The sequence below is a fragment of the Equus caballus genome, chromosome 10 (assembly GCF_041296265.1).
Source record: "Equus caballus isolate H_3958 breed thoroughbred chromosome 10, TB-T2T, whole genome shotgun sequence".
Taxonomy (NCBI): Eukaryota; Metazoa; Chordata; class Mammalia; order Perissodactyla; family Equidae; genus Equus; species Equus caballus.
The window spans coordinates 9945773-9969391 of NC_091693.1; the positions used below are offsets into that span (position 1 = coordinate 9945773).

At 47.6% G+C, this 23619-nt stretch overlaps 1 long non-coding RNA gene across 1 annotated transcript; it reads left to right on the forward strand.

Annotated features, from left to right (window-relative positions):
• Positions 1–879: 879 nt before the first annotated feature.
• Positions 880–5669, forward strand: LOC138915911 (uncharacterized). The gene is made up of 2 exons (XR_011422374.1): positions 880–1424; positions 3046–5669. It is a non-coding gene; the product is annotated as an uncharacterized lncRNA (long non-coding RNA).
• The last annotated feature ends 17950 nt before the right edge of the window (positions 5670–23619 follow it).

A 23619-nucleotide genomic window follows, 5' to 3' on the forward strand; every position in this document is an offset into this window, starting at 1 on the left:
ACGGTGACCGGGTCCCGGCTGGGCCGTTCGCTCTGGGTGCTCTTTGCTCTGCTGGTTTCTTCTCCTGTCTGGTGCTGCTCGCCTGCTCCTAGCCATTCTCCAAGGAGAGGCGAGGCCACTGCCTGGAGGTGATGGCGGTGTGCTTTCTGCTGGAAGCCTGGGCCTGTTTTCCTCTGCCCTTGAGTTGGAGCATGAATGGCAGCTTTGTGGCCGGGTGTGGGGCTAGCCGCCAGGCTGGCCTCACATGTGGGTGGGTGAGGCCAGGAGCCCTCTTCCTGCCACCCCTCCCTTCTACCACAAGTGCCAGAAGAGGACTGGCTTTTTTAAGAAGCCAGCCCCTCCCTCGTTCCCACCTCAGCTGTCAGAGAGTTGGGTCTTCTTAGGGGTCCACCCTGCAGTCCTTGTTTTCCTCGACGTGAGTGGGGGGTGGCCTGTGCCCTGGAGAAAGGGGACGTGGGATGGTGCACGAAATGCAGGCAGGCTGTCATCGGGGCCGTCTTGGCTATCTTTTCTCGCTCCTGCCTCCTCCCCACAACCCAGGTGATGCTGGGTTCCCTCTTGCGGGCAGCCCTCTCCTGAATGACCTCTGATTCCTGTCCCCAAGCCTCTACCTGATTTGTCTGCCAGAACTGTGTGGGCATCTCCCCAGTGGAGATGGTCTCTGTGGGTCATTGACTAATGGTCCCCTAAAGATGTCCACGCCTGGATCCTTGGAACCTGTGAATGTTCCCTTACATGGCAAAAGGGATATTGCAGATGGAGGAGGTGAAGGATCTTGAAACGGGGAGGTTAACCTGGTTTCTCTGGGCGGGTCCTGAATAGAATCCCAGTGGTCCTCCTAAGAGGGGGACAGGAGGAGGCGGGGATGGCGGTGGACAACAGAAGCAGAGATTGCAGTGACGAGATGTGAAGAGCGAGGAAGAGGCCACCAGCCCAGGAAGAAAGGTGGAAGAAACCAGGAAGAAAGGTGGCCGCTAGACACTGAAAAAGGCAAGGACACGGATTCCCCACTCAGCATCTCCAGAAGGGACCAACCCGGCCAACACCTTGACTTCAGCCCAGTGAAACTGACTTGGAACTTCTAACCCCCAGAACGCTAAAAGAATACATTGTGTTGTTTTAAGGCACTAAGCTGATGGCAATTTGTTCCAGCAGCCACAGGAAAGAACACAGTCTCCTTCTCAATCTTTTTGCCGTTGTCACTTGACTTGCTTTTTTATTCCACTGCTTTATACAAATGAGAGAGTGTAAGGACACTCTCAGATGGCGGGCTCCGGGTCAGACCTTATCTCTTGGTGACACCCCTGATTCCTGAGCTCCCCAAGGCAAGTCTCTGTGTTGTCAGTTTCCTTATGGTGTGAGGATCAAGTCAGACGATGCCGAAGTCACAGGTTGGCAGCCTCCAGTTTAGAGTAGACCCACAGGTACGTTTTGTGTCGCTTTCAGTTTTGTAAAGTTTCTCATTGTATTTCTTTTGAATAGGAGAATACATTTACACTGTGTACAATTTAAAAAGTATAAAAAAAGGTTTCCAGTGCTAAGCTCTCTTCTACTGCTGCCCTCAGCTACTCCAGGTTTTCCCTTGATTCTGATAGATTCTTGCAGAAATTTTCTATATGTAGACCAGGAATTTCACACACACACTGTAAACAGTAACATACGATATACTCCTTGTTCGACACTTTGCTTTTATCATTTCATATAGTTTGGTGATCTTACCATATCACTACATAGAGAACTGCCTTCTTTCTTTTTTACTTTTTTTTAGGTATGCCCCCCCTTTTTTTTTTGGTGAGGAAGATTGGCCCCGAGCTGACACCTGTTGCCAGTCTTCCTCTATTTTGTATGTGGGATGCTGCCACAACATGGCTGACGAGTGGTGTAGGTCTGTGCCTGGGATCTGAACCCACAAACCTGGGTCACTGAAGCAGAGTGCACTGAACTTTAACCACGAGGTCATGAGGCCAGCCCACAATCTGACCACTTTTCAGTGTACGATTCAGTGGCATTAGTTACATTCATAATGCTTTGCAACCATCACCATTATCTCCTTCCCAAATTTTTTGTCATCTTAAACAGAAGCTCTACCCATTAAGCAATAACTCCCCATTCCTTTCTCCCTCCAGCCCCCATAACCTCTAACCTCCTTTCTGTCTCTATGACTTGGCCTGTTCTGGATAGTCCATATTTGTGGAATCATACAATATCTGTCCTTTTGTGTCTGGCTTCTATCACTTAGCATCACGTTTCCATAGTTCATCCATGTGGTCGTAGCGTGCATGAGTACTTCATTCCTTTTCATGGCTGAATAATATTCCCTGGTGTGGATAGACTGTATTTTGTTTATCCATCCCCAGCTGATGGATGCTTGGTTTGTGTCCACCTGTTGGCTCCTGTGGAGAAGGCTGCTAGGAACATTCACCTACATGTATCTGCTTCAGTCCCTGTTTTCGGTTCTTCGGGGTATATACACCTAGGAGTGGAATTGCTGGTCCACGTGGTTCTGTTAATTCTATGTGTAACTTTTTAAAGACCAGTCAAAACGGTTTCCCACAGAGGCTGCACCATTCTACACTCCCACCAGCAACGTACGAGGGTTCCAGTTTCTCCACATCCTCCCCAACACTTATTTTCCTTTTTATTATTAATTATTATTGTTATAGCCATCCTATTAGATGTGAAGTGGTGTACAATCTCAGCTTTTATTCTCATCAACCATTAAGATCTGGAATATCCAGCCCCTATATGTTTGCCAATTGAATGTGTTATCAAATGCTTTAAATCTTTGCCTAAGAAGTGAAAAATGGTAACTCACCGTCCATCGTCTTATTTTGCATTTGTCTTGTGATGAGGAAATTGAGCATCTTTTCTTGTGTTGAAGAACCACTTTCATTTCTTTTCCCACGATTTGTCTGTTAATCAGCCTTTGCCCACTTTTCTGTGGTTCTGGCTCACAGGCTATGTTTTAAAAATAGTGTATTGGTGTTGCAAACCCTGAAAAACCACAGGGCTGATGTCACACAAAAGTCCAATTTTTATCTCCAGCTTCCCTTGGAAACAGAAAGGCCCGGCAGCTTGATTTGCACTCTCAGGTGGAGTGAGTGGCTGGAAGAGGGGCCCCCTGTGGGATCCACCGTCTCCCGCTGTCATCGTCCCCAGCCTGAGCCGTGGCGTGCCTGGGCCCTCACCCATCACCAGACCTGCCTGGCCCTGTGGGCATTGATGGTGGCAGCTCCTGAGATAATCTTTTCAAAGCTCTTAGCCCAGAGCCCGGCCCTGCAGACCACGATGCTGTGAGCAGAGGAAGGGGATCTCAAAAACAGAGGCGGCTGGTCTCGTGTCAGTGATGGCGCTTCAGGGACCAGTGAATAAACTAGAGCGACAACTGCACGGCGAGGATGTGCACATTTGTCTTTGTTTTTGTTTTTTTTGAGGAAGATTAGCCCTGACCTAACATCTGCCATCAATCCTCCTCTTTTTGCTGAGGAAGACTGGCCCTGAGCTAACATCCGTGCCCATCTTCCTCTACTTTATATGTGGGACGCCTACCACAGCATGGCTTGACAGACAGTGCCACGTCTGCACCTGGGATCCGAATCGGTGAGCCCCGGGCTGCCAAAGTGGAACGTGCACGTGTGCACTTAACCACTGCGTCACTGGGCCAGCCTGAGGATGAGCCCATTCGGAGGGCAGAGAGTTAACATGCAAACGCATTTCAGGTAGAGGAATCTTCTGAATGACGAAGGCAAGTTGCAAGGGGTGGGATTTACGACATGCTACCCCGAAATATGGCATATTGGATATTTTAAGCTGAAAGAGTTTGAGAAAATGGCAGAAGCTGGAATTAGAGACTGGGTCTTTAATTAAATTAAGACTGGGTCCTAAGAGTAAATTTAAGAGCAAAGGAACACTTCTTCCTCCCCTACTCAAGAAACCCATTTGGGGAACGTAGAGAACACCAACGCAGATCGAGGCGTGGGTGTCAGTGTAGACACACACGCTCGTGTACAGATACAGACACACGCACTCGGATCTGTAGGTACACACGCAGAGGAAGCATCGAGAAAATATTCTCAGCGCACGCCCCGCCCGGAGAGAGCCCTGCCTGCAGGCCCGGGCTGGGTTCTCCGCTCTGCCGGGGGCGCCGTGCGCACTAACATCGGTGCTGTGGTTAGTTGGCGCTGGAGTTGGCGATTGGGACCAAGTATCGTGTGCCCACTCTCTCCCTCCCTCAGCCCCGTGTAAATGTCCCAACGTCCTCTCCCCGGATCCTCCATGGCTGCCAGGACAAACTGCCACAAACTCGATGCTTTAAAACAACACATGTTTCTTCTATGCGGTTCTGGAGGTCAGAAGTCCAAATTCAGCTTCACCGGGCGAGGAGGCAGGGCGTCGGCAGGGCCGCCTTCCTTCTGAGGCTCCAGGGAGAATCCGCTCCGGCCTCTGGGGCGGCCGGCTCTCCTTGGCTTGTGGCTGCATCGCTCCAGTCTCTGCCGCCCTCGTCGTATTGCCCGCTCCTGTTCTGCAGCTGAGGCTCCCTCTGCGTCCCTTGTAAGGACTCGTGATTACATGTAGGGCCACCTGGATAATCCGGGCTGGCGTCCCCATCTCAAGACCCTGTGAAGGCCCTTTTGCCGTATAAGGTAACATCCCCAAGTTCCAGGCATTAGGACCTAGATAATTTTGGGGGCCATTATTCAGCCTATCACAAACCATAGATCTTTTATAATACGAGTAGTCATGATCCTAATAGTTGTCACACAGTAATGTTCCATCATTATTAGCTCTCAAATCTTATGTGCCCGGTGCTGGGCTTAGGGATCCAGGCCCGCTGTCTCATCGAAGCTCCCTGCAAGCTCCCATCACCATCCCAAAGATACAGGCGAAGACAACACAGGAGAGGGAGGAGCCGGATCGGGCCGGGAGCCCGTGGCCACCATCCTGGGCTGACCCCCTTAGGAGTGCAAGAATCCCAGTTCCCCTCGGATGCCCCCTTTCCTGGGGAGGATTCCTGAGTCTTTGTGTATGTTGGATCTTACAAATCCACTCAGTGAGGTGTTGGCCCCTTCACGAACTCCTCCTGCCATCATTTTGTGATGCTGGCCCGCCTCCGCAGGAGCGGCCCAGCTGAATCAGAGAACTGAAGACCGCGGGGTCGTCTCGGTGCCAGCGCACTGCGGGGACCCTGCAAACCATGGTCACGCCCACACAGATAATACCTCCAGGCGAGCGCTGGGCATGGTTTTCTCTGAGGCAGTTTGTGCCAGATCTCGAGGCTGCAACCTGGATGTCCTTTGAAGACCCGGACTTAGGAAGAAAGGGAGCCGGTGGCTTTTGTCAAGCTGGCCACCTGGGGGACCGGGAGTCTGTGGGTTGCCAGAGGGCTGCTGGCTTATGAGAAGACAATCTGAAAAGCAGTGTATGAATCTCGGATCTCTTGCAAAGAAATCTAGCCTTTCCTGGGGCAAAGACAGAGGAGAGCAGTGTTTACAGCTGATGGTGTGTGTGCCTGGGGTGGGTTGCCCTACGACTTACAGGAGAGAAAATGTGTTTATTACCAACTGTAATATGTTTTCGGGAAAAAACTAAAAACACGTGCCAGGCACACCAAACTATAAGATCTTGGTTATTATTGATCAAAATGAGGCTAATTAAAAAAAGAAAAAGAGCGTGTTGATTAAAAGATGATGTGGGGGTTTGGGAAAAGCCGACATTTTGCTGTTCTAACAGAGATGCAAGTTGGAAGTTTATTTTGCTCTCCCCATTGGTCTCCAGGTTGACGAAATGACTCTGTTCCACAGAGTCAGTCAGGGACCCTGGTTCCTTCTAGGTGTTGGTCTTGTCTGTGTGGTCAGAGGGCTTGTCATCGCTACCACAGCCCACTGCCTGTGCCTGGCTGCAAGGGAGTATGGGAAATAGAGACTTTCTTTCTGGGCAGGGTAATTAGAATCTTCTGGTCAACAAGATTCTATTACTATTGTATTAGTTAGCTACTGCTGTGTAACAAATTATGCCATCCCCCAAACTTAGAGACTTAAAACAACATTTTTCACATTTTCTGTGGTCAGAAATCTGATGCTTCTGGTTCAGTCTCTCCCAAAACTACAAGTAACGTGTCGGCCGGGGCTGTAGTCCACTTAAGGCAACCCGGGGAGGACCCTTTTCCAAGCTTCCTGGCACACTTCTTGGCTGGCCTCAGGTTCTTGCTGGCTGTTGGCCGGAGACCTCAGGTCCTCGCTACAGGGGCCCCTCCCCAGGTCAGCTCACAGGGTGGCTTCCCTCTGAACCAGGGAGCAAGTGAGTGGATGAAAAAGAGCACCATCCTTTTGGAGACCAATCTCAGAAGTGACATCCCACCACTTTTGTCATTTTCTGTTTTTTAGAAGCGAGTCACTAGGTCTGGCCCACCCGCAAGAGGAGGGGACTGTGCAGGGCACGAATGCCAGGAGGGGGGTCATGGGGGGCCATCTCAGAGGCTGCCTCCACGACGGTGGACCAGGGGAGATGGACTCGCGGACACTTAGCTGCGTCTAGCACTGTTTCTCTCAGGGAAGGTCAGTAGCTTACATTGACGAGGGGATGGCTTCTAGATGTCAACAGAGGACACAGCATCTGTGCCAGCTCTCTAGTGTCAGTGGGGGAGACATTGGTGCATAGAAAAGACTGATTAATTTATGTTTTAGGTTAATCATCAATGTATTGAAGCTACCAATTAAAAGCTACCAATTATCTTGGGCTGGCCTAGTGGTTAAGATCAGTGCTCCACTTCGGCAGCCTGGGTTCAGTTCCCAGGTGCAGACCTACACCACTTATCTGTCAGTGGCCATGCTGTGGTGGTGGCTCACATAGAAAATAGAGGAAGATTGGCGCAGATGTTAGCTCAGGGTGAATCTTCCTCGGCAAAAAAAAAAAAAAAAAAAAAAAAACCAACACACACACAAAGCATTATCTTCCTTAAGCTTCAAAGTTCTACTTCCAAATATTATTCTATTTATTATTCTACTTATAAATCTAGTCAATTTTAACAGTCACTCAGGGAAAGTCTTTCATTAATATTCAGCCAACTCCCCTTTCAACTGCTTCACGTCCTGTTTAGAATCTCAGTTCATTAAATCCCCTTAAATGTTCTGCTTTCACCAATTTAAACTGTTCAGATTTTCTTTGGAAGCGAAACAGAAGCTTCCAAGAAGCAAAACCTTCCCAAATACTTAACTCTTGTGATAAGTTATAAGAATATCAAGATCTTTTAAACATTCCAGTGCCATTAACTCAGGAAAATTCTCTTATAAAAACTACAAGTCTAAAATAAAGAATTACTCAATTACACACTTTGTGTTGGAAGATTTAGATTTACAGGACAAATTTGTCACATTTTCTCCTAGGCCAGAGGCTCTTAAAATTACAAATACTTTAAAATACCAAGCATCCCACATGATTCTTCTTTTTTTTTTTTTTTAAAGATTGGCACCTGAGCTAACATCTGTTGCCAATCTTCTTTTTTCTTCTTCTTCTTCTTCTCCCCAAATCCCCCCAGTACATAGTTGTGTATTTTTAGTTGTGGGTCCGTCTAGTTGTGGCATGTAGGACACCACCTCAGCATGGCCTGATGAGTGGTGCCACGTCCACGCCCAGGATTGGAACCAGCGAAACCCTGGGCCGCTGAAGTGGAGCTCGCGAATTTAACCACTTGGCCACGGGGCCGGCCCCTGCAGATGATTCTTAAACATAGCACAATAGTATTAATTCTGTGGGTTTGATTGACTCTGTCTATTCAATTGTAAGCCTTTCTTACAATTGGGCATTAAAAGACACTAGTAAGGAAAATTTTACTGGTAAGGTGAGGTCAATTCTTGGCCAGAGATCTGGGACTGGAATGGGAGGTCTGACTCTCTAGTTACAGCAAAAAACCTTGAGGGGCCCTTTTTAAGTAGGTACCAGAACAACGGGCCTTCACGGGCTACAAAGTTCTGGCCCTCGGGCCTGCATCCCAGGTGGGAGTGCATCATTCCCTCACATGGGTACCATTTCACAGCCAGCGATGGCAGGGGGAGGCCACGCTGACCCCCGGGGCTGCTCACAGCTGGACCGGCATCAGCTGGTCTGTCTACTGCCCAGCTCTGTTCTGCATTCTTTCTGGAGTCTCGCTGTCTGACCTGGCCACGACCCCTGGAGAGAGTTAATGATGTCCTGTGTGTTGACGGAATTGCTCATCATCACTTTGCCTGGCTCTGCTCCTGGCCAGGCTGAAGTCGGGGTCGTGACCCAAAGATGAACAGGGAGGTCTCGGGGGTTCCCTCGGGGATGGGAGATGGGGATCTGGAGGTTGTCCCTGGGATGGATCAGCTCTCACAACTGCGTCAAGCGAACATGGGGAGGGTGCTACTAGCCTGGAATTGACCAGCCTGTGGGGGGGTGCGGCAGAGTGTGGGGCTGCTGGGCTCAACTTCTTAAAAACCCCAGAGGCCGCATGGCCTGGAGGAGGGGACGCAAGAGGCCCACTTATGGGGAAAGCAGATAACAGGCTCTGGGAGGGGGGCCTGGAGGAGGACTATGAAGGAGACTAGCCAAGCCCGGCCCCTTCCACCAGCACAGAGAGGGGCCTGGGGAGGCCGTTCCGTCAGCCCAGAGACCAGCACCTACTGTGTGCAGCATCTGTGATGTGTGGGGGGCTCTTCCAGGGTCCTGCGGTCAAGGAGCTGGATGAGTTGTAACCGAGGTGAGAGAGATCCTGCCCGGGACCAGAGCTGATGGCAGCAGAAGTAGGGAGGATTCTGCACATGTTTTGAAGGAAAGAAACAGGATTTGCTCTCGGATTGGATGTGCAGCGAGAGAGGGGGAGAGAGGGGGTCCAGGCTGAGGCCAGGGTCTTGGATCTCAGCGACTGGTTAAACAAAGGGGCCTTTTCCTGGGAATGGCATGAGGAAGGGGTTCCGAGGGGGTGAGACGAGTTCTTTCCGGGCACGTGGTAGGGACATCAAGGCACAGCGTGTTTCTAAATGTCATAACCATAATCTGAGTTGGAAATACACTTCCATACAATCATTACACATATAAGTAGAAAGAATTTCTTGTAGCAGTATTTGCCGTCATTATGTGCGACGGACTCTGATAAATCAATTTTCCATTGTATTTCCTTAAAGAAAAAGTGCTCATTGAGACTTGGCAGTGAGTCATGGCCTGAAGTGTGAAAACCTATGTTAGGGGTTCTTCCTCCTCAAGACTTAGCTCGGTGTTTTCACTGCCCTGGGGACGGCAGGGAGCCTGGGCTCGGCTGACCACAGGGCTGACCATGGGGCAGTCAGGGACGGCCTGGGGGACCGGAGCCGGGGGGATGGTGATGGCCAGGGAGACCCTGGGGAGGTGGGAGGCAGGAGTTGAGGATCCCTCCGGGAATCAGAGACAAGGCCGATGACCCAGAGTGGGAAAGGGGTGAGGAGGCTGCGGGGTGGCTGGGCGGCCACCTCTCCAGCCCCCATGCTACAGGGGAAGCCCTAGATCTGTGGCACAGTGGGAACGACACACGGATGAGGGCAGACACTGCTCAGCCGCAGCCAGGACCTGCTCTGTGACCTGCCATGAAGGAGTGCTCGCCCCCTGCCCCCACCAGCCCCTGGGTGGGTCCAGCAGCTCTGTTATGTCAGCAAGGAGCCTGGCTGTCTCTCTTCCCCCCCACCATCCTCAGCATCTTGGCTTTTGTCCTCCAAGATGGCGGCCTCAGCCGCAGGTACCACAGCCACACAGAGGCAGGAAAAAGGGGGAGGGGTAGGCCATGCAGAGGACCGCCCCTGCCCAGAACGGTCCCGTGGCCACCTTTTGTGCAAAGGAGGCTACGAGAGCAAGCATTGGCAAAGGGGACCAGATTCTAATTCACCTCCTGAGGCTGGGCCCGTTGCCACACTGAAAAAAATATGGGGTTCTGTCATCCAGGAAGGAGGAATGGTTGATAAGTAACAGATCTGCCACAGTGGGTCCAGGGTTGACAGCCGCAGTCTTTAATAACGGCGTGGTATGGCGGTGCCCAGTCATTACCGGCACTTGCAAAGAGTCTCAGAAGCGCCCTGTGTGCCCCTTTGATTATGGGAGGAGGGCAGGGGGGTGAGGACGTCCTGAGGAGGGCAAAGCAGGGCAGGGCCCCTGGCAGGGACAGTCACCAACCTGGATGAAGTAGTTTAATATTTAAACAACCCATTTGGCTGACAGAGGGGCCCTGCTCCAGAACCCCCAGAAGTGGGTCAGGAACCCAGACCTCCTTGTTTGCTATGAGATCCCCTGGGGATGCACAAGAAGGCAGAGCATCCTCAGCTTGCACAGGAGGAAGGAGGCCCGGAGAGGAAACTGATCCCAGACGCCAGAGAGGAGCCACCTAGCTTCTTAGCAGAAGCATGGGCCCCTACTTTGCAAATAATAATAACAACAACAATGATAATTGCAATAATCTAACAGTTGCCCCTCTGGGGACAACTGGTCCTCAGCACATCACACGTATTGACACACGGTTTACTGTGCAGACACATACTGCTATGCAGGTAGATACGGTACACAGTGTAGACGTGGTCTAACAGGGAGATGCTGTCATTGGCTCCATTACGTAGAGGAGGAAGCTCTTAGAAATTAAGTGGTTCCCCCAGGGCAGTAGCACTCAACTGGGCAATTTTGCCCCCTAGGGGACATCTGGCAGCATCTGGAGACATTTTTGGTTGTTACAACTCGGGGGAGGGGATGCTAGTGGCATCTAGCGGGTAGAGGCCAGGAGCACTGCTAAACATCTTACAGTCCCCAGGACGGCCCCTCCCAACCTGGAATGACCCGGCCCAAAGTGTCAGTAGTGGGGACATTGAGAAACCCTGCCGGAGGGACACTCAGCCCATCGGCCCCAGAGGCACGTTCGAGAACGTTGATAGCAACTGGAGGCAACGCACATGTCCGCTAAGGAGGAAGGGACACACACATTGCAGTTTATTCACAGAATGGACCAAAGTAACAAACAACCGCTATCTCCTCAAAATGGGTGAATCTCACATCGATGTTGAATGAAAGAAGCAAGTCCCAGGAGAACACAGTTGTACGCTTCCATTTATACAAAGGTCAAAACAGACACAGCTATATTTACATATATGAAATACATAGATACATACGTACAAAACACTAAAAAAACAAAGGAACAAGAGATTATTACAAAAATCAGGATATCCATGATCTTCGAGGAGAGCAGAAGGAGACGATGGGGAGCACCCACAGGTGGCTTCTAACGTGCTAGGAATATTCTCTTCCAGAACTTCATTGGCAGACACTTAAGTATTTATTTTATTTTTGTTTAAAAATAAACACACATGTGTATGTGCGGTTTTTGGCATGGAGAATTTCCCAGGAAAGAGCCTCTGGGTTGGAGATCTGCGGTGAGCAGATGCTTTCTGGGGTGTGCTCTCTGGGGCGACATTTGTAAGGAAGAGGGGAGGCAGGACGGGCTCAGGGAGAAGTTGATGTGGTTGCAACAAGAGCTCAGCCATCTCCAGAGGACCAGGATGGCCCTTCTGGGTTGTCCCTAACTGAGGCACGAGCCAGGTTTTTGTCCCCCTTATTGAGCAGACAAAGAAAGTGGGCTGCCCTGCGGAAAGGGGCACAAGCTTGAGAGGGAGGGTCTCTTGAGCTGAGCGCATCTCTCAGCTGGAAGCCAGCAGCCACCAGCTCTCCTGGAGCTGGTAGAAAGGATGCCTCCCCACCAGGAAGGGATCTAGCGGGGCACATGATAGCATCTGCTCCGCTTTCCCACCTGTGACAATTCCACAGCAAAAATTTAAAAGAAAATCTATTAATGGAAGACACCATATTAACAAATTAGAAGAGAAAAACCACTGGATGGAATTCAACACTCAATTAGAGTAAAAGTTTTGTGGCCAATTATACATAAAAGGGAATCGTCAGCCTGCTATCAGGAGGCTACTGGAAACCTGTAATAAATATGCAAGTTAATTTGAAACATTTCCTGTAAAGAACTGATACCAGCTCAACACAGGTTGACATAAGGGAAGCCATATTGTGGAAAGGAAGCCATATTGTAACTTTAAATGACCTCTGACCAACTAACCCAGACACGCTTTGTGGACTTTATGGCCCTTCTCAGCTGCCATAACTTGATAACTTTGTTCTCTTGAGTTCCTTAGGAATGTGATGAGCCCCGGGCAGAGAGCCTGTACTGATAGCCATCATCAATGACAACTGAAAGATCAGGGTACAGGGCGTTGCTCCAGTCTCTGATGCATATCCAGTAAAACAAAGGACTGTCAGGAACTGGGACCAGATGTCTGCCCCTCCCAGAGACCAGCTACCTCCCCCACCTGGAGATTGGCCCCGTATATAACTGGCCTGTAGTCTTTGTTCTGGGAGATGGTTCTTTCAGACATGAGTCGGCCGTCTTCCCCCTTGCTAGCAAGCTGTAATAAAGTCCTTTCCCTCCTACCCCCCTGCCTCCTGACTATCAGCATGCCTTGCGGTGAGCAGACAGACGAGCCCCCTTGGGTGGTAACAGAACTACGAAGAAATGTCAGCAAGTCAGCTGGATATCAGATCAACGTACAAAAAAACCAACAGCACTCTATAACAGCAGTAATGACCAATTAGAATATATAAGTCTTTAAAAAAGACTCTATGCTCTCATGCAAAAAAGAAGCAAGGTGCATAGCCCACATGCCAAGAAGGGATGTCCCAGTTCATTTTGGGATAAATTATGAGACTTCATTAAAGGATGACAAAGGTGACCAAAAGGAAGAGATGGAAACTATGTTGCACAGTTGTTAAAATGAATGAATTACAGCAGACACGAAAGGACAAATACTGCAAGATTCCACTTCAAAAAAGTGCCCAGAATAGGCAAATTTATAGAGACAGAAAGTAAAGTAGAGGTTACCAGGGGCTGGGGGAGGGCGGATGGGGGGTTACTGCTTAATGGGGACAAAGTTTCTATTTGGGATGATGACAAAGTTCTGGAAATGGATAGTGGCAGTTGTCCAACATTGAAAGGTACTTAATGCCGCTGAATGGTACACTTAGGAATGGTCAAAATGGTCAATTTTATGCTATGTTTATTTTACCACAATAAAATAAAGAGCCTTAGGTCAATGACCCATGAAGGAACTGTGCCAAAGAAAGAAAGAAAGAAAGAATTAGATATACATAAGTCAATATGGATACACATAAAAAAATGTAATACTGAGTGAAAAGGCTCATGAAGTATGACATTCTCTGTATTAATTAGGACTTGGATTTGGCTTTGTGTAAAGACACTGAAGATCATAGTAACTTCAACAAGATATAGCTTATTTCTCTCTCAGGTAAAATTCAAATGTAGGCTATTTGGGTGGCTCTGCCACTGTCTAGGATCTAGGCTGCTTCTGGCTTCTCATTCTGTCAACCTTAGGATGTGGCTCTTGTCCTCATGGCCCACAATGTGGCTCCAGCCATCACATCCGCCTTCTGAGAAGCAGGAATGCTGAAGAGAGGCTAGAAAGGGCATGCTTCTTCCCACCTTAATGTCACATCTCACAAGTTGCACACATCAGTTTTCCTTACATACCACCAACTGGAACTTAGTCACATGGCCACGTATGGCTGCAACGGAAGCTGGGAAATGTAGTTTTTATTTCAGGAAGGCTTATGATCAGAGATATTATGGGGAGAATGGACACTGAAGGACATGGAGTAGTTAACCCCACACCATCTGTGACAGAGACTGCTAACTTCATCAGTTTCCTCAATATCCATTTTCCCTTTCTTCCTCTTAGTAACAAAAGCCCTAAGTTTTAGCTGATCGCTCAGCCACAGACTACATTTCCCAGTCTCCTTTGCAGCTTCATGGCCATGTGACTAAGTTCAGGCCAATGAGATGTGAGCAGAAATTATGTGCAACTTCTAGTTCATCTCCTTAAAAACAAAGCCAATTTCCCGTACTTTCCCTTCTTCCCCTCCCCACTGGGTGGGAAATAGCACTTTAGGTAGCTTCCTTGGACCTAGAGGTGGAAGGCACATGTTGAAGGTGGTAGAGTTGATGGGTCAAGGGTCAGAGCCACCGACCTGCCCCATGCTGCCCACCAACCTGTAAGATATGAAATGAGAGATGAGCTTCCCCGCTCCCTGAGGCAGCGCATTTTAGAATCCGTGGGTTAATACAGACATTGATTAGCCTGTGTCTTAACTAATATAGAAACTGACACCAGAAGCGTGCTGATGTAAAAAATAAAACTCTAAGACATGTGACATTGTCTTAGTGATCATGCAGCAGGTGGCAAAGGCCAGCTACTGCAGGACGAGAAGTTGGTGACTTTTTTTTATGTCCCAAGAAAATATTTTGTAGAACCATCTGCTTTGGTAACTAGATCAGCCGGCCATTGGTCACCTGAGCTTGTGGCCCTAGGGAATTGGTTGGAAAACCCAGGCGTGTATCCTGCCCCTTTTTGCTTTTTGCAATATCCTTATAAGAGAGATGAGCTCAGACAAGAACTGATGAGTTTGTAAGCAGAGATGGAAGGAACTGAACTCTGCTAAGGGGTTCTGCTCTGCCTGTGGGCTGTAGTCTGAAATAACTAGACTCCAGACACTGGACACCTGGGAGAGCTGGCAAAGCTAACACTCTGTGCACCTGTCATTCAGACTCCTCAAAAGCTCCCCCACAATGTCTCCATGACACAGCGGAAGGCACCCCAGCTGCAAACATCATATGGAAGATGCTGGTATCCCACCCAAGCTATTGATTCCGATGGCTTCAAGGTCGCCACCTGTCAGGGGAGGGAGAGAGGGTTGGGCCGCTCAAAGAGGAAGACAGATGAAATAGGAGGTTCCACATATTTCAGAAGAGCAACTAAAAGAGAGTTTGGATTGTGGCTACATTCACGTGGAGCTGAGTTGGGGACTGTGAAGAAAAGAGTCAACATAGCCGGCCTGGGGCTTTTATCTTTAGGAGGGCCTGCTTTCAAGGTTGGCCCTTGGCTGGCATCTGGAAACCTGGCTTTTGGAAGTGTTCTCACCATTCCCCAACTGATAAGAGTGATTTACTGTGGCTGGACTATTTGTGTGAACACCGTGGCTTATGCTGAACACAGCGTGGACCTAATTCCTAGCATGTACCAGAATTCAAGAAGGAAAATAGCATAAACTGTATTATTCACAGAATCCAGGCACTCGATCCTCATCATCCCTTATCACTCCCCAAATCCGAGATTCCAGAGGCCAGCCAAGGGCCAAACTTGCAAGCCCACCCTTGAAAGATGCTTCCCACAGACACTATTTAGGGAGAGAAAAGATTAGGTTGACAGTGAAGGCCGGCAGACACCACCTTAAGTCGGTGATCAAGGTGAGCACCGTCAGTAACAGGACAAATTGAAATCATGGGCCACCTGTTGGGATCGAATGAGGACAAAAAAGTCACTGCTGTGATATTCTTGTCAAAGATGCACGATCTGAATTTACAAGGAACCACCAGACAGAACTAAATTGAGGGACATTCTACATAGCAAAACTGGCCTATAATGTTCAAATCTGTCAAGATGATAAAAGTGGAAAAGAGACGGCAGAAATGTTCCAGATCGAGGAGTCTAGGAGACAGGACAACTAGAAGCCATCACACATGATTCTGACCTGGATCCTTTTGCTATAGAAAAATATTACTGGGACATTTGGCAACATTTGAATGGAATTGAAAGATTCAAGGTCCAGTGTTGGGAGTCCCCAAGACCGCTCCCACGTTCGGTGATTTTCTGGAAGGACCCATGGGACTCAGCATGCAGCTGAACTCGGCTAAGATTTATTGCGGCAATGTTCTGAGGATACACAGCCAGATCGGAAGGGAATGAGACACAGGTGGGGTCTGGAGGAATCACTCCAGGATTTTTTGTTCGCTCTCCCTCCCACGAGGGGTCACAGAGTGTGACAGAAAGGCAGCAAGGCGTGTGTGACGTTTCTGCCCAGGGAAGCCCCTTAGAATGCTAACATCCAGGTTTTCACTGGGGACCAGTCACATAGGCCCCCTCTGCCCAGCAGGGACCAAAATTCCAGACTCCAAGAAGGAACACTAGTGCTCAGCGTAAACCACACGTTTGCACAGTCCCAGCTCTGTGTACCCCCTCAGCAAGTAGGGAATGATGGGAAAGCCCCGGACGCCAGCCACCGGCCAACCTTGTAAGCAGCCCTTCTAAAGACAGCTGCCCCAGGCCTGCCATGCTGACTCTCTTCTGCAGTCCCCTCCATCGACCCTTGGCCAAGGCGTCTCTGCAGAAAAATTATCATCAGTAGGAGCCCCCAGAGGGAGACCAACCTGCAGGACTGGCCGCAGTGATGTCCTCCAGGGTCCTGGATTCAGCCAGTTAAAGCAAATCCCATTAACAGAATACCTGGACATATTCAGGGCTGGGGCCCCCTCCTGCTCTCTCCTGGTCAGCTCTGTCAGGTGTGAGCAGCTGGAGGGACAGACATGGGGGCTAAACTCGCAGTTTGAACTCAAAGCAGTCCAACCACTGGGAAAGGTGGCACTGGGCCTTCCTCTTGTTTTCTTCTTTGGGGAGGCGCGGGGAGCTCCCAGGGGTAGTTCGGAAAGACAAAGATCATGCATGTCTCTCCTCCGATTCTCGTGCCTCCCCAGGGGCCAAGTTTGTGTTTTTCCTTTTTTGTTACAAAATTCGTGTGGCTCAGCCAGTAATCATAACTTTATATGTTTTTCCCCAACATTTTTTTTGTCGAGGTAAAATTCATATAATATATAATTCACCGTTTTAAAATAAACAATTCACTGGTTTTTAGTACATCCACAATGTCGTGCAAGCATCTCCATTGTCTAGTTCCAGAACATTCTCATCACTCTATGGAGAAACTCTGTACCTGTGAGGGGTCACCATCCATTCCCCCATTTCCTCATTCCCTGCCAATCACTAATCTATTTTCTGTCTCTATGGATTTGCCTATTCTGGGCATTTCCTATAGTTGGAATCATACAGTGTGTAGCTCTCTTTCGCTGAGCATAATGTTTTCAAGTTTCATCCATGTTGTAGCACGGATCAGTACCCCATCATCCCCATTCTGTTATGGCTGAATACTGTTCCATTGTATGGGTATATCTCATTTTGTTTACCCATTCATCAGGTGATGGACATTTGGGTTATTCCCACTTTTTTGCTATTATGAATAACGCTGCTATGAACATTCATGTACAAGGTTTTGTTTGAACACCTGTTTTCAATCCTCTTGGATGCAGTATACAGGTAGGAGCGGAATGGCTGGGTCACGTGGTCACTCTGTGTTTAGGTTTTTGAAGAACAGCCGGACTGCTTTCCAGAGTGGCTGCACCATTTTGCATTCCCACCTGCAATGCATGAGGGCTCCAATTTCTCCACGTCCTTGCCCAACCTTGTTATTTTCTGTGTTTTTGCTGACAGTCACCCTAGTGGGTGTGAAGTGGTATCTCATTGTGGTTTTGATTTGTATTTCCCTAGTGACTAATCATGTTGAACATCTTTTTGTGCACTTACTAGCCATTTGTATCCCTTCTTTGGAGAAGTGTCTATTCAAGTTCTTTGCCTATTTAAAAATTATTTTTTTGTCATTGAGTTGTAAGAACTCTTTATATATTCTGGATACTAGACTCTTATCAGATATATGATTTACAAATATTCTCTCCCATTCTGTAGGTTGTCTTTTCACTACTTCAATATCCTTTGATACACAAAAGTTTTTAATTTTGATGAAACCCAATTTATCTATTTTCTTTTGTTGCTTATGCTTTTGGTGTCATATCTAAGAATCAACTGCCAAATCCAAGGTCAGGAAGATTTATTCCTATGTTTTCTTCTAAGGATTATAATTTAAGCTCTTATATTTAAGTCTTTGATCCATTTTGAGTTAATTTTTGTATATGGTGTGAGGTCAGGATCTGGCTTCATTCTTTTGCGTATCCAGCTGTCTCACACCATTTGTTGAAAAGACCATTCTTTCCCTGTCAAATGGTCTTGATACCCTTGTTGAAAATCTGTGGATGTATGAGTTTATTCCTGGACTCTCAATTCTCTTCCATCGATCTATATGTCTGTCCTTAAGCCGGTACAACTGTGTTGATTACTGTAGCTTTGTAGTAACTTTTGAAATCAGGAAGTGTGAGTCTTCCAAATTTGTTCTTTTTCGGGATTGTTTTGGCTGTTCGAGACCCCTTGCAATTACCTAGGAATTGTAGGATAAGCTTGTCCATTTCTGAAAAAACGATAGTTGGAATTTTGATAGAAATTGCATTGACTCTGTAGATCAATTTGGGGAGTATTGCCATCTTAGCAATATAAAGACTTCCAATCGATAAACATGGGGTATCTTTCCATTTATTTAAGTCTTTAATTTCTCTCAACAATGTTTTGTAGTTTTCAGTGTACAAGTCATACAATTCCATGGTTAAATTTATTCCTAAGTATTTTATTCATTTCAAAGCTATCGTAAGTGGAATTGTTTCCTTAATTTCATTTTCAGATGGTCATTGCCAGCATACAGAAATTCAAATGACTTTCATATGTTGATCTTGTTCTGTAACTTTTCTGAATTTGTTTATTAGCTCTAATTGCTTTTTTGGTTGATACTTTAGAATTCCCAATCATTTTATTTTATTTATTTATTTTTTTGAGGAAGATTAGCCCTGAGCTAACTGCTACCAATCCTCCTCTTTTTGCTGAGGAAGACTGGCCCTGAGCTAACATCCTGCCCATCTTCCTCTACTTTCTATGTGGGACGCCTACCACAGCATGGCTTGCCAAGCAGTGCCATGTCTGCACCGGGGATCCGAACCGGAGAACCCCGGGCTGCCGAGAAGCGGAATGTGCACACTTAACCGCTGTGCCACCCAGCTGGCCACAGAATTCCCAATCATTTAAAAATTCTCATTCAAACTTTCTGTCCAGAAGAGTTGGATGCAATAAGGCACAAAAGCATAACATTTTTATACAACTTACCTGAAAGACACATCATATCCAGGAACTGGTCAGGATGAAATCTTGAACTTTTAGAATAATTTTTACAACCCCCGACCCCTTCCTTTTGTCCTGATCATTTATCCAATGAGCAGCCTGGAGCAGATCAGTACATTTCTGAGGACAGCTGCCCGAGGGGGTCAAGAGTCCGTCTATTAGGAGTGACCAGAGGGGTCACCGTCTGTGATGCGCCCTCCCCTAACTTGCAGCTTTCGGCAGGAATCATGAGTTAGAAAACGTCAGAAATTAGCATCTGCCTCAGAAACATAGAGCTGAACAGTAGCTTGATTTCAGAGAGTTCCATCAAAGAAGCCTCTTCCTGTGGGCGTTTTTATGTGACCCAGATGGTCGCGCCAGCATCCATGATGTTTTCACAGTTTATGGTCCCACAGAGGGTGTCCTCAATCTGCCGACATCCCAGAGCCAAAGTCCTGTTCACTGAGCATATGCCTGCTTTCCACTGAGCACAGTGCACGCTGAGAGTGAATCAGCCTGGGGCGGACAGGATCAGGTTTGGGCTTAGAGTCAGTCCAGGCAATCAGGATCTGTGAGTTCAGGAATCCAGAAAAGCCAGTGGCTTTTCTTCAGCAGCAGCAAGGCCCAGACGTGGCTGGGCCAGAAGACTGTGTTCCAAGTCCACACGTTAAGACAGGCTTTCGCGAGCCCTTAGTGCCACGTCTGTCTTAGAGCCCCGACTGACCCTCGCAAGAGAATGAGAAGACAAGCCACAGACTGGGAGAAAATATTTGCAAAAGACATATCTGAAAGAGGACTGTTATCCAAAATATACAAAGAACACTTAAAACTCAACGATAAAAAATTAAACAATCTGATGGTTAAAAGACTTGAACAGACGCCTCACCAAAGAGGATATACCAATGGCAAATAAGCATATGAAAAGATGCCCCACATCATATATCCTTAGGGAAATGCAAATTAAGACATTAATGGGATACCAGTACACACCTATTAGAATGGCCCAAATCCAGAACACGTACAGCACGAAATGCCGACAAGGATGTGGAGAAACAGGAACTCTCCTTCATTGCTGGTGGGAACGCAAAATGGTGCAGCCACTTTGGAAGACACTTGGGCAGTTTCTTACAAAGATAGACATTCTCTTCCCATAGCACCAGCATTCCTTGGTATTTCCTTAAATGAGTTGAAAACTTATGTCCACATGAAAACCTGCACATGAATATTTATAGCAGCTTTATAGTCAGCTTTAAAATCAGCTTTACAGCAGCAAATTGCCAAAACTGGGAAGCAACTAAGATGGCCTCCAGTAGGTGGATGGAGACGTAAACTAGGGCACATCCAGACCACGAATATTATTCAGCACTAAAAAGAAAGGATCTATTGAGTCATGAAAAGACATGGGTGAACCTCAAGTGCACATTACTAAGTGAAAGAAGCCAATCAGGAAAGGCTGCATATTTTTATGATTCCAACCATATGACATGATGGAAAAGGCAAAACTATGGAGACAGTAAAAAGATCAGTGGTTGCCAGGGGTTGGGGGGAGGGAGGGGTGACCAGGCAGAGCACAGTGGATTTTTAGTGAAGCTATTCTGCATGACGCTATAATGATGGACACGTGTCATCACACCTGTGTCCAACCCATAGAATGTACACCACCAAGGGTGAACCCCAATGTCAACCATGAACTCTGGGTTGTAACTGTAGCCACCCCTGACACAGGAAGGGTTAATAATCACTGGAAAAAGCCTGCCAACAAACTGTGACCCGGAGGTGAGAAGGCCAGTTAGCCAATGACGGGTAAGACCCCCTGGGGGGGCAACCTAAGCCAGGCGGCGGCCGCCCGGGGGCACAGATGGAGAAACGATATCGATATCGGGAGCAAGAGGGACCGTTGCCTAAGAGACCTTGCCTGCTCTGAGATAAAAATATAGGAGCACAGCAACAACATGATAATATCAAAACAGAGGCCAAGGGAGGGCTCCTTGAGAAATCACTAAGAATTCTTGGCATTCGCTAATTACTTCATCCAGAACACCTGTGTATGTTTAACAGATGTAAGCTATGTATATATTGAAACGCTGGTTATAATAAACTCAGAGTGGCCATCAGCCCTCTCCGCATCTATCCTGATGTGTACATTGGATTGCGACACCGACAGTAACGATGTTGATGTTGATTCATGCGTTGTCACAAATGCCCCACTCTAGAGGGTGATGTTGACGGTGGGGGAGGCTGTGCCTGTGTGTAGGGAGCGGGTATATGGGAATTCTTTGTACTTGCCACTCAGTTTTACTGTGAACCTAAAACTGCTCCAAAAAATAAAGTGTATTAAAAAAAACTAACAATCAAAGGCAAAAGAAAGATTTTTTCAAACACATTCAAAAAATATATGCACACCAGTCTGGAAAACCAACAGCCTTTAGCGGTCAGCCATTTGGTTTTAACAAGGCCTCATCAGCAAACTGAAAATTGGTTCACAACTCCAAATGTCCATCTCCATCTGGAGTGTGCCTCTCTTTTCATCTTGCTCCTTTTTTCCCAAAGGCTCCAAGAGGCCAAATCATAGCAAAAATCATCATCGTACAGCGACTTACTCTTGTTCTGTCTCCAATACTCAAAGAGTTTAAATTCCAACCCTCCCACTGGTGGTAAAGGACAAGGGAGTGTGGCGTGTGCTTGCACGTGTGCACACACACTTGTTTCTGTTGCATCCCCTAATCCAGACGATCTCTCTAGTGTACATTATAAATGATGTGGGCTCGGTGAGCCCGGGAGTTGAAAGAAAGATTTTTGGGCTCTCAAGGTCTGGTCGTAGTGATGAGGATTTTTAGGCTGCTTAATTTTAAAATGGCTTATGATGAGGATTTTTAGGCTGGTTAGTTTTAAAACTACAGATGAGATTCAGGCTCCAAGGAGTGGAATTTGCTTGCCCCTTTGTTGGGAAACATTTGCATTTCTAAGGGAAACCTCTATCTGTGAAGATGCCTCCCTCTCTGTGCCAGGAAGAGGGGGGGATGGTCTTATCTCTAGAGGCTCTTGGTCAATGCCAGAGGCAAGAACTTAAGTTGGTTGCTGTCTGGCAATCTCATGTAACTGGTTTAGGGTGGTGGTGTCTAACCTTTCTAACCTTTACTTAATCCGATTTGATTCTTGTCTAAAAGTTATGGGATCACCCAATGACCAGACCCCACCCGCACTGATACCATTTTAACTTTTTTTCATGTTCTTTCCTTTGTCTTGTAAAGAGATGAATCATATACCTATGCCTTATAAAATTAGCCCTAACCCTCAACTCGGGGCAGCAGCAGAAGCTCTGACTGCCCGTGGGTCCTGTCCCCACGCACCAGCTCTGCCTGCCCATGGCTCCTGTCCCCATGCCAGCAGGGGCAGCAGCAGCGGCTCTGCCAGCCCATGGGCTCTGTCCCCATGCCAGCGGGGGCAGCAGAAGCGGTGGCAGCAGAAACTCTGACTGCCCATGGGTCCTGTCCCCATGCTATTCTACTCTCTAAATAAAAGAGCACTACTGCCAGATCTTGAGAGTCTAAGAAATCTTTCTTTCGACTCCTCGGCTCACCGACCCGCATCAGTAGTGCTCCTTTATTCAGAGAATAGCATGGGGACAGGACCCATGGGCGGTGAAGGGATGCAATGTGTTGAGGGTAGGGCTGAATTGGTAAGGCATAGGTATGTGAGTTATTTCTTTACAAACAAAGGAAAGATTATGTTTAAAAAAAAAGTCATTAAAATGATGTCAGTGCAGGTGGGTTCTGGTTATCGGGTGGTCCTATAACTTTGGATAAGAATCAGGTCGAATCAGATCAGGACGTCTGTCCTATGCTTCCCTGAGGATGATGAGGTAGATTGGTGTGTGGGACAGGGCGCCGTGGGCCTCTCCCCGTGGGGCAGCCTTGATCCTCATCAGTAAACGCACAGCATTTTATTGTCTTGTGCTCCTTCATGAGATGGTCAGTCAGGTGTGGCCGGGAGAGGAAACAGAGGATATGCTCACCTAGAGATGGGCGGTGCCCATGCAGGGCCACAGGGGAAAGAGGCAGAGTGGTCAAGAGAAGACAGGACAGAGGCTTGGGCCATGGCCCTTATTGGGGTTTCTGCGGGAAAGGTGGGGCAGGGCGCACAGTTGAGGACTGGCCAGTTGGAATAATTGTGGAGGGTTTAGGATTATGGAGGTGGTCCCTGGTTGCCTGGTCCCTGCATGATGAAGGCAGAGGAATATTCCTTTCCAGGGTGCAGGGGCCTGACAGAGGAGGTGGGGCTCTGGAATGCCTCATTTGCATATCAAAGTCATGCTGGGGTCCTTTGCTATCTCTAAGAATTGGCTTGCCCTGGAGGGGCTGTCTCTCCCCAGCCAGAAAAGTATTTTAAGATGTCAAAATGTCATAATATACAGAAAACAAACAAACCAATGTGTGTGTGTGTGTGTGTGTATATACTATATATATATATATATATAGAATACATACATTGATCATTGATTTTTTTTATCATACATCCAGATGAAATGGCCAGAAAATACAAAGCCATTTCTCAGATTTCCTTTTTTTTAAGTTGAGATATCACTGACATATAACATTGTATTATAAAATTCCCTTTTTCTTTTCCTCATTCCAAGTTTACTCAACTCCCTAGAAGT